The following is an 11,588-nucleotide window of genomic DNA, read 5'->3' as shown; positions in this document are numbered from 1 at the left end:
ACCACATCAACGTAGCACCACCATCCTGCCCAAGCATATTTGGTTCAGATTCTGGAGCATTGCATGAAGAGTGTAAGTGACTGCTTCTGCCTTTACTACTAGTGTAGCATTCAGTTCATTATTAACTTTATTTTTATGATTACATTTACAGCAGTGTTGCACCAGTAGGGGTACTATATTTATGATGCTTTCTGAAGTTGCACTTAATTTTTATGGCCAGCTTATAAGTCAAGTCAAGTTTATTTGTATAGCGCTTTTAACAATAAACATTGTCGCAAAGCAGCTTTACAGAATTTGAACGACTTAAAACATGAGCTAATTTTATCCCTAATCTATCCCCAATGAGCAAGCCTGTGGCGACGGTGGCAAGGAAAAACTCCTTCAGATGACATGAGGAAGAAACCTTGAGAGGAACCAGACTCAAAAGGGAACCCATCCCCATCCGGGCAACAACAGACAACATGACTATAACATTAACAGTTTTAACATGAAGTCAGTTTCATTGATGTTATAACTCTTCATTGATGGAAACCTGAGTGCAAAACTGTTCATGACAACTGCAGTCCTAAAGTTAGCAAGTCAACTGTAGTCCTCAGCCATAAAAGCATTACTGTAAGAGTCCAGAGCATCTTCCAAGTGTGACTTTCAACTGTCCACATGGGGCTGTCCTCCACAGGAGTGATGCGATGAGACTCCAACCAGACACAGGGCACCAGGATGGATCAGGCAGGTCCGAGGAGCAGAAGAGGTCAGCATCTTGATCCCAGGACCAACATGTAACTCAGAGGGACAGATTTGGGGGGGGGAGAAAATACAAGTTGTTAGGTATCCCCAATGTCACCTGAATAAGTAGGAACAGTATACATATTGCACTGAGCACAAGCAGGGACTCCGGCAACTAACTATGACAGCATAACTAAAAGGGGAGAGCCAGAAGGTAACACAGGCATGAGGGAGCCCCGGGACATAAAGCAGCCAGCCAGTACACCGTCAACAAACTCGAGTGAGCAAGCGAGTGGGGGACTGACAACATCCATACATCCCAGTTTACCAAAACACTGTATGTCTGAGGACCCTCGAGATCTACACCTTTACCTCATAAGCACCATTAACAAAAGGCTTGACTAAACAGATATGTTTTCAGCCTAGACTTAAACACTGAGACTGTGTCTGATTCCCGAACATTACTTGGAAGGCTGTTCCATAACTGTGGGGCTTTGTAAGAAAAGGTTCCGCCCCCTGATGTAGCCTTCACTATATGAGGTACCAGCGGATAGCTTGCACCTTTTGATCTAAGTAGGCGTGGCAGGTCATAGAGGAGCAGAAGTTAACTCAGGTATTGTGGTGCGAGACCATTCAGTGCTTTAAAGGTCAATAGTAGTATTTGATAATCAATACGAAATTTGATTGGGAGCCAATGCAGTGTGGATAAGACAGGGGTGATGTGGTCATATTTTCTAGTTCTAGTAAGGACTCTTGCTGCTGCATTTTGAACTAACTGGAGCTTGTTTATGCACTTATTGGAACATCCAGACAGTAAGGCTTTACAATAATCCAACCTGGAGGTAACAAAAGCATGAACTAGTTTTTCCGTATCATGTAGTGACATTAAATTTCTTATCTTAGCAATATTTCTGAGATGAAAGTCAAGTCAACTTTATTGTCAAATATGCTATACATGCTCGACATACAGCACAGATGAAATTTCAGTCCTCTCTGACCCACGATGCAAACAGGCAATGCAATAAATAAACACAGAATAACTGAAATAAACAATATAAACACTCTAGATAAGAAATAGACATAGACTAAACACTCACAGGTACAACCCCGGGCGGCACGGTGGCGTAGTGGTTAGCGCTGTCGCCTCACAGCAAGAAGGTCCTGGGTTCGAGCCCCGGGGCCGGCGAGGGCCTTTCTGTGTGGAGTTTGCATGTTCTCCCTGTGTCCGCGTGGGTTTCCTCCAGGTGCTCCGGTTTCCCCCACAGTCCAAAGACATGCAGGTTAGGTTGACTGGTGACTCTAAATTGACCGTAGGTGTGAATGGTTGTCTGTGTCTATGTGTCAGCCCTGTGATGACCTGGCGACTTGTCCAGGGTGTACCCCGCCTTTTGCCCGTAGTCAGCTGGGATAGGCTCCAGCTTGCCTGCGACCCTGTAGAAGGATAAAGCGGCTAGAGATAATGAGATGAGATGAGGTACAACCCTGATTTCAAAAAAGTTGGGACAAAGTATAAATTGTAAATAAAAAACGGAATGCAATGATGTGGAAGTTTCAAAATTCCATATTTTATTCAGAATAGAACATAGATGACATATCAAATGTTTAAACTGAGAAAATGTATCATTTAAAGAGAAAAATTAGGTGATTTTTAAATTTCATGACAACAACACATCTCAAAAAAGTTGGGACAAGGCCATGTTTACCACTGTGAGACATCCCCTTTTCTCTTTACAATAGTCTGTAAACGTCTGGGGACTGAGGAGACAAGTTGCTCAAGTTTAGGGATAGGAATGTTAACCCATTCTTGTCTAATGTAGGATTCTAGTTGTTCAACTGTCTTAGATCTTTTTTGTCGTATCTTCCGTTTTATGATGTGCCAAATTTTTTCTATGGGTGAAAGATCTGGACTGCAGGCTGGCCAGTTCAGTACCCAGACCCTTCTTCTATGCAGCCATGATGCTGTAATTGATGCAGTATGTGGTTTGGCATTGTCATGTTGGAAAATGCAAGGTCTTCCTTGAAAGAGACGTCATCTGGATGGGAGCATATGTTGCTCTAGAACCTGGATATACCTTTCAGCATTGATGGTGTCTTTCCAGATGTGTAAGCTACCCATGCCACACGCACTAATGCAACCCCATACCATCAGAGATGCAGACTTCTGAACTGAGCGCTGATAACAACTTGGGTCGTCCTTCTCCTCTTTAGTCCGAATGACACGGCATCCCTGATTTCCATAAAGAACTTCAAATTTTGATTCGTCTGACCACAGAACAGTTTTCCACTTTGCCACAGTCCATTTTAAATGAGCCTTGGCCCAGAGAAGACGTCTGTGCTTCTGGATCATGTTTAGATACGGCTTCTTCTTTGAACTATAGAGTTTTAGCTGGCAACGGCAGATGGCACAGTGAATTGTGTTCACAGATAATGTTCTTTGGAAATATTCCTGAGCCCATTTTGTGATTTCCAATACAGAAGCATGCCTGTATGTGATGCAGTGCCGTCTAAGGGCCCGAAGATCACGGGCATCCAGTATGGTTTTCTGGCCTTGACCCTTACGCACAGAGATTCTTCCAGATTCTCTGAATCTTTTGATGATATTATGCACTGGAGATGATGATATGTTCAAACTCTTTGCAATTTTACACTGTCGAACTCCTTTCTGATATTGCTCCAATGTTTGTCGGCGCAGAATTAGGGGGATTGGTGATCCTCTTCCCATCTTTACTTCTGAGAGCCGCTGCCACTCCAAGATGCTCTTTTTATACCCAGTCATGTTAATGACCTATTGCCAATTGACCTAATGAGTTGCAATTTGGTCCTCCAGCTGTTCCTTTTTTGTACCTTTAACTTTTCCAGCCTCTTATTGCCCCTGTCCCAACTTTTCTGAGATGTGTTGCTGTCATGAAATTTCAAAGGAGCCAATATTTGGCATGAAATTTCAAAATGTCTCACTTTCGACATTTGATATGTTGTCTATGTTCTATTGTGAATACAATATCAGTTTTTGAGATTTGTAAATTATCGCATTCCGTTTTTCTTTACAATTTGTACTTTGTCCCAACTTTTTTGGAATCAGGGTTGTACACACACACACACACACACACACACACACACACACACACACACACACACACACACACACACATATAAATTGGAGCAAAGGGACGTAAAATAACAGTCAAGGGCACTTGAGGTATAGCAGGTAAACATGAAATAAGCAGTATAAACAATAAACTAATAGCTGTTAAGGTAGTGCGGAATAGTGGAAATGAGCGAGGTAAAGTGAAATGTGCAGTCCCTGAGTTCCTGAGTTCAGTGTGCGAATGAATGTTGAGAGTGTGTGTGTGTGTGTTGGGGGGAAGGGGACTGTGAGGGTGACATGATGTGACCCAGGGTGTCACTGCAGTACCTTATAGCGGGCTGGGGGCGCTACACTAGCCAATACAGTGCTTGTAAATACAGTTTGACACTGATATGAGATCTACTGCTCTTAGCTGAGTTACACAAATTAACAAAGGGTCACAAATGACAGGAAAAGTGTACATTAAGTGTGTTAGTAAGGTGTTGGGTCACTTTTAGCCACCAGAACAAGTTCAATTCACCTATGAATCTCTGGAACTGTACTGTGGGATGAATACCATTTCTCCAAAAGATATGGTGTTTTGATGATGGCTGTGGAGAGCGCTATAGAGAATGCTATGTACCATGTTGGTCCAAAATTTCCCATAGGTTTTCTCTTGGCTTGAGAAGGCCATAGCAGATTTGCATCATTTTCATCCTCATCAAACTATGCAGTGAGCCCTCGTGCCCCTGATCATCCTGGAAGAGACTATCAAGGTAGAAAAACTTTGTTGTAGGTTAAAGGTAATCAATCAGAAGAACGTTGTATTGATTTGCAGACACAACAATGCCAGCAAAAGTCTACAGCATAACAGAGCCACTGCTTTTTTTTTTTTAAGTTTAATTCATGACTTGTTTGAGAGTGTGAAATAAATTGGTGCAGTGAGTAGCTGTCTCATAGCTCCAGGGTCTTGGGTTTAATCCTAAACTTTGGTTGCTATCTAAAGATAACACCTTCATATTTTGAAAATAGTTATTTAACAGTCATCTCATTTTACTTTCCTCACGACTCCTTATTGCAGAATGTGGATACTCAGTAATGAAGAGACATTAATTTCAGTGAAATTTATAAACCTTATCCTCATATTTAGTAGGTTCCATTAGTTTCTTTGGAGACAGGGATGAAAAAACATATGTCACACCCAAACCCTTTTTGCAGAAAGTGGTTAATCAGTAATGAGGAAATAAGAGATTCAGAAAGGAGACTTTCCACTAACCTCAGTAAAAGAGAACACAAACACTGCTGGTGCACTTTCACCTACTTTTAGGGCAAAACTTAAGAGGCTAGATTCACCTTCTGTGTGACTGTATTGAGTATTTCAGAAACTGCTGATCTTATGAGACATTCACGCATAATAGTCTAGAGCTTACACAGAATGGCGCGAAAAGAAAAAAAATATCCAGTGAACAACTGTTCTGCAGGAAGAAAAGCCTTGCTGACAAGAGAGATCAAAGGAGAATGGCCATAAAGTTTTGCGCTGATAGGAAGGCGATGGTAACTCAAACACTCTTTGTAACTGTGGTGAGCAGAAAAGTATCTCTGAAACCTGTCGATCATGAGGCGGATGGGCTACAACAGCAGAAAATTACACCAGGTTCCACTCCTGGCAACCAACAACAGATATCTGAGGCTACAGTGGTCACTGAAGCTGGACAGTTAAAGATTAGGGGGAAAAAAGGTGATATTTTTCTCAAGGCTGTCTTCTTCTTTAGTGTTCTGCCTGATGGCAGGTCCATTCTGACAGCTTCAGCCATCAAAATTTCTCAGGGAGAATTCCAGTAGTGGTTTCCTGTTGCCTTCTACTGGATTATTTATAGAGGTTTTGTCTTCTTAACCATTCACACCTATGGACAGTTTAGAGTAACCAGTTAACCTAACCACATGTCTTTGAACTGTGGGGGAAACCGGAGCACACGGAGTTTAGAGTTTATTTTATTTTTAAAAGGGACAGTGTACAAATTAAACATTATCCTTGTGGTAAGGACAGATGTTTGTACCAGGTTATAGCAGCACATGCTAATTTCCACCTGTAGTCCCTTGGCAGAAGAAAAAGATTTACCAAATGTAGTCTTTCGTAGTGGGACACTACATTCCCCCCTTGACACTGATCTAGTGGTACGTGTTGATACCTCTGAGCATAAAGAAATAAATTGTTTCAAAGGTGGTGGTGCATCATTATGTATAATTTTAAAAAGCAGGCAGAGATTTGCATGCCTAATTAGATTTTCAAGGCTCAATGTGTTATATTTATGAAGCACAAGACAGTGGTGGTAAGAACATTTTCTCCTGGCATGGATCTTTATGGTACTTTTGTAAATTGAGCTGAGGGGTCTTAATACCGTTTTGCAGGCTTGTAACCAACTTGTGATGCAGTATAGAAAATGAGACATAATCATTGCATTTAAGTATAAACTAGACGCATCAGTAGTGAGAGAGTTGCGTATGTATCTGAAATTTGATAGATTGAACTTCAGTGTGTTACTGAGGTTTTTTTTTTACATGAGATTTAAAACTAAGAGTCGGGTCAAGAGTGATGCCTAGGTATTTAAACTCAGTTACATTCTTTATGGCTTGCCTGTTGATTGTGATTTCAGGATAGTTTCTGATTTTGGTTTTGCTTGTAAAGAACATGGATACCGTTTTATCAGTGTTTAAGACAAGACAGGAGCTATGCGGCCATTCTACAACCCTTTTCATTTCATTTGAAAGTATAGTTGCAACCTCAGATGCATTATTACCGTGCACCAGTGGCGGCTCCTGAATTTTTTTTCAGGGGGGGCAATTTTCCCCTGTTATGTCTACACGGACCGTAAATGTCCACAGGACTGAAGTAAATTGACCTAGGTAGCAAATCAACTGGCCGAACTTGTTTTTGCCTGGTAAATTCAGATATCAATATAGACAATATCTCTTCTCTCCACTAGGTGGCAACACTAAACAAGTTAAAGGTGGCAAACTAAGGCAGCCTAGTAAACTAGACCCACCCGCCTAGCGGCCAAAAATATTTTTGCCTACGAGTGGCAAATATTCACATTTAGTCTGGCTTGCCAGGCTAAAACTAAGGAAGATTCATTGTGAAGCCTTCAAAGCAAAACATTTGGCATCACAATCAATTAATATTACATTACTCATTTATTTTCTCATATTATTCCAGTATTCTATAATAAGTAGACACATTCTTAATTATAAACATATTCTAATTTCTTCAATTCTAAAGAATGCAGTTAAAGTGGCAGGATATAAATCCAAAACAAGTGTTTATTTAAGTTTTGAAAAAGATGAAGAAAAGCACAACCATCAAACAAACATGTGCAGCTTAATTATGTGTTTTTTTTTATATGGAATTGCACCATTTTAACAACAAATAATTCTAAATAAATTCTGCAGTTTTTTCCCCCAAGAATTCCTCCAGAAAGCCATGCCTTAAAAGGAAATTTAAAGTATTACAAGCATGTCAATGAACACAAAAGGCTTTAGTTATTTAGCTATACACACACAAGGTTACACAAGGTTTTGTAGTCAGTGCAACTTGGCTTAACAAGTTGGAAAAAAGGTAAGGTGCTGCTGGCTCCAATAAACACATATACTGTACAAAATATAAAAACTGAAAATATGCTTAATTTACACCAAGTCAGAGAGAACTTGAGGCTACTGAAATATTCCAAGCATGGCAATGTTAAACTGCCATTGGTAAAACAAAAACATGGCAATGTTAAATTGCCATTGGTAAAACACACACAAAAACAACTTTTGCCTAGTAAATTCAAATATCAGATATCACTGTACCGTCTGCTGTGCTACTTCCAGGGTGGAAGAGAACGCAAGGGTAGCAAAAACGAGCATTGACTACATCACAGCCAGCTAGCCAAGTTTTCTGGTGGTACCAGTTCTTGTTAAAACCTCTTGAGTAGGTCTTCTCCCCCTTCGTAGATACTTGCTTGATGTTTGAATTCGGTCTAGGAGGTCCTAGCTGTTTGATTGCCGTTTTCTCCTCATTGGTACGACGACTAAAGGGAACTTCTTTCAGAGACGCTATCGTATTGTTGCACTCAACACTCGCCACCATCTTCCCGCGCAAGTTGCGTTTTCCAGCCCAAAATTATGTTCAAAACCCGCCAAAATGCACTTAAAACCAATCTGGCAACACTTGCGCGGTGTAACAGGCATATGACGTAAGCATGCTGCTTGTGCGAGCACATAAAACCTAATAGAAAATGCATTGGGAGCATGATTTTCGAAAAAAACGTACGTACCATTACTGTCAATGGGAGATTTTGGGGCAAATCTGAACCTGACAGAAATCGCCCCAAAAGGGCGTGGCTACACCAGGCGCGACCTTAGCCTGATTGGACAATGACATTACTGCTGGTAGTAGGAGTAGATAAAAAAAAAAAAACTCCCTCCCTGTTTGGGAGTGCGTCGCCCAAATTGCCCCTATTAACGAGCCGCCAGTGCCGTGCACATACAATACAGTATCATCTGCATACATTACAATATTAACTCGGTCACATACAAGTGGGAGGTCGTTAATGTAAATACTAAACAACAATGGCCCCAAAATAGACCCCTGTGGCACCCCCATTTCACATGCCTTGGATGAGGAAAGTGCACTATTAACCCGCACACACTGGTAACGATCACTAAGATAAGATTTAATCCATTTTTGTGTGTCAACAGACAGATCATAATTAACTAGTTTATTTAATAGTTTCTCATGGTTGACTGTATCGAAAGCCTTGCGAAGATCAAGGAAGACTGCTCCCACCACCCCTCCTTGATCAAGATAATTTTTCATTTTCTCAATGAAATAGCAACAGGCAGTTTCTGTGGAGTGCTTTTTCCTGAAGCCAAATTGCAGTGGATGTAAAAGGCTATTATAATCAAGATGGTCTGTTAATTGTTCAACAACTACCCTTTCAAATATTTTTGAAAGGGCTGGGAGAATACTAATACTGTAGGTCGATAGTTGCATACTTCTTGTGCATTACCTGCTTTAAACACAGGTGTCACTATGGCATTTTTAAATACACTAGGGAAGATGCATTCATCAATAGATTGGTTTACCAATTTAGTCAAAGGGGTAATTATGCAGGCGGCATGGTGGTGTAGTGGTTAGCGCTTTCGCCTCACAGCAAGAAGGTCCTGGGTTCGAGCCCCGGGGCCGGCGAGGGCCTTTCTGTGTGGAGTTTGCATGTTCTCCCCGTGTCCGCGTGGGTTTCCTCCGGGTGCTCCAGTTTCCCCCACAGTCCAAAGACATGCAGGTTAGGTTAACTGGTGACTCTAAATTGACCGTAGGTGTGAGTGTGAATGGTTGTCTGTGTCTATGTGTCAGCCCTGTGATGACCTGGCAACTTGTCCAGGGTGTACCCCGCCTTTTGCCCGTAGTCAGCTGGGATAGGCTCCAGCTTGCCTGCGACCCTGTAGAAGGATAAAGCAGCTAGAGATAATGAGATGAGAATGGGTAATTATGCATTCTTTATGTTTTTTTTTATCAAGGCAGTGTCCATTCCATAGATATCTTTTGCTTTACTATTTGTAAGTGTAGATAAAATCTTTGCAACCTTTGACTCATTTGTGGGTGCCAAGGTTAATGAGGTTAATGAGGATGTAGCACTAATGGGTATTTGTGAGGTGCTTATTTTTCCAAATATCTGACCTAGCTGTTGCACAGAGTTTATAAAATAATCGTTAAAATGAGTTGCAACAGCCAAGATATCATCTACAATACTACTGTTTATTTTGAGTTCTAATTTACCACACTTGTGATTTTCCTTTCCAAGAAGTTTGTCAATGTGTTTCCATAGTTTTTTGCTATTTCCTTTTGCATCTCTTATGATGTCAAGGAAAAAATTTGCTTTTGCCTTTCTGAGCTGTGTTACAACTTTATTTCTTAAACTTTTAAAAATTAAATTATCGGTAACCAACCTTGATTTTAAAAACGTTTTTAAGGCGGCATCTCTTTTCTTCATTAGGTCCCAGAGGTCATTGTTAAACCAGGGGAGATTTTGTTTTGATTTTGGTTTCTGTGTCAGTGTTTTAGTGTGTTTTAGTAATATATCTTTATAGGCTGTTACCAAGTCATTGCATGAATGTTCACATGATTTACTTAATAATTTCATTCCAAATTTGCATGTTCTCCCCGTGTCTGTATGGAAACCCATGCAGACGCGGGGAGAACATGCAAACTCCACACAGAAAGGCCCATCGACCACTGGGCTCAAACACAGAACCTTCTTCCTGCGAGGCAACAGTGCTAACCACTGCATCACCGTGCCGCCCACTAGAGACTGTGGTGTGCACTAATCCCAGAAAATCAACAGTTACTGAAATACTTAAAGCAGCCCATCTGGCACCAACAACCATGCCATGGTCAAAGTCACTCTGCTCTCCATTATGATGTTCAATGTGAACATTAACTGAAGCTCTTGACCTGTATCTGTATGATTTTAAGTACTGCGTTGCTGCCATATGATTGTCTGATTGGATAAATTCATGAAAGAGCAGGGGTACATTCAAGTGTTCCCATTAAAGTGGCCAATGAGTGTATATTAGCAATATGTAAATTATAGCAGCAGGATGATTTTTGAAACTTTTTGAACCCTTTTTCTGAATTTATTAATGTGTTTGTTTGTTAAAAAAAAGAATTGCTATTTTTTAATTCCAAAGGGCAACAGGCTTCATTTTTTCAACAGTGTAAGTGATCAAATGACGTTTTAGTGCCTGAGTTAAATGGCATACTTTATTTAAGTGTATTAAAGTGAATGGTTATTAAATACAGGCAAATTTGTTCATTTTCTATGAGCACATATCATCAAATCAGATCAGATCAGACAAAACTTTATTTATCCCCGAAGGGCAATTAGAAGGGTGAAGAGCGGTACATTAAAATAAGAGCAAGAAAATAAAATCGCAAAAAGAATAAAATCACAAAAATGGATGGGCAAAAAACAAACAAACAGCGTATTATGTACAACGTACAATGGCAGGCCTGCTGCCAGTAACAAAGTAAAAAAAAAGAAAAAGAAAAAAAGGCAGCAGATAAAATATGGCAAATAAATAAAATGAAGCGTGGATAAAATTAAAATGACAATATGATTAGAGTGACATTGTAGTTAGAGTGACAAGGTGATATTGTAATATTGCACATCAGGACATGTGATATTGCACTAGACTATTGTACAGAAGACTTAAGTTATTGCAACTGTCTTAGACTTCTTAGAGTTCAGGAGGAGAATAACACTTGGAACAAAGGTTGCTCTCTTCCTCTGGGTCTTACAGGCTGGACAGCGGAACCTGCGACCAGATGGCGGCTGCTCAAATGCCGGGAACAAAGCATGAGTCGAGTCCTTAAGAATTCGACGAGCCAGGCCGCTAGCCTGCTGCTCGTACACAGTATTCAGGTGGCGAGCAGGAAGTCCAATAATCTTAGAACACACCTTGACAATATTATGCAGGCGGTTCCTATCCTGTACAGTAATGGAGTAATACCAACAGCATATAGAAAAAGCTAAAACACTTTCAGTGAATGTATAATAGAATGTCAACAAGATGTTCTGACTGACAGAAAAAGAGTTCAGTTTCCTTAGTAGGTACATCCTCTGGTGGCACTTCCTCAGGATCCCTTCTGTGTTGAAAGAGAACCTCAGTTGGCAGTCCAGAATGGTTCCCGGGTATTTATATTCCTCAACTGCCTCGACCAGAAAACCGTGGACCATAGTGGTGACAGCCGCCGCCAGTTCCC

This window comes from Neoarius graeffei, chromosome 10 (assembly GCF_027579695.1).
Source record: "Neoarius graeffei isolate fNeoGra1 chromosome 10, fNeoGra1.pri, whole genome shotgun sequence".
NCBI lineage: Eukaryota > Metazoa > Chordata > Actinopteri > Siluriformes > Ariidae > Neoarius > Neoarius graeffei.
This window is presented reverse-complemented; position numbering follows the sequence as displayed.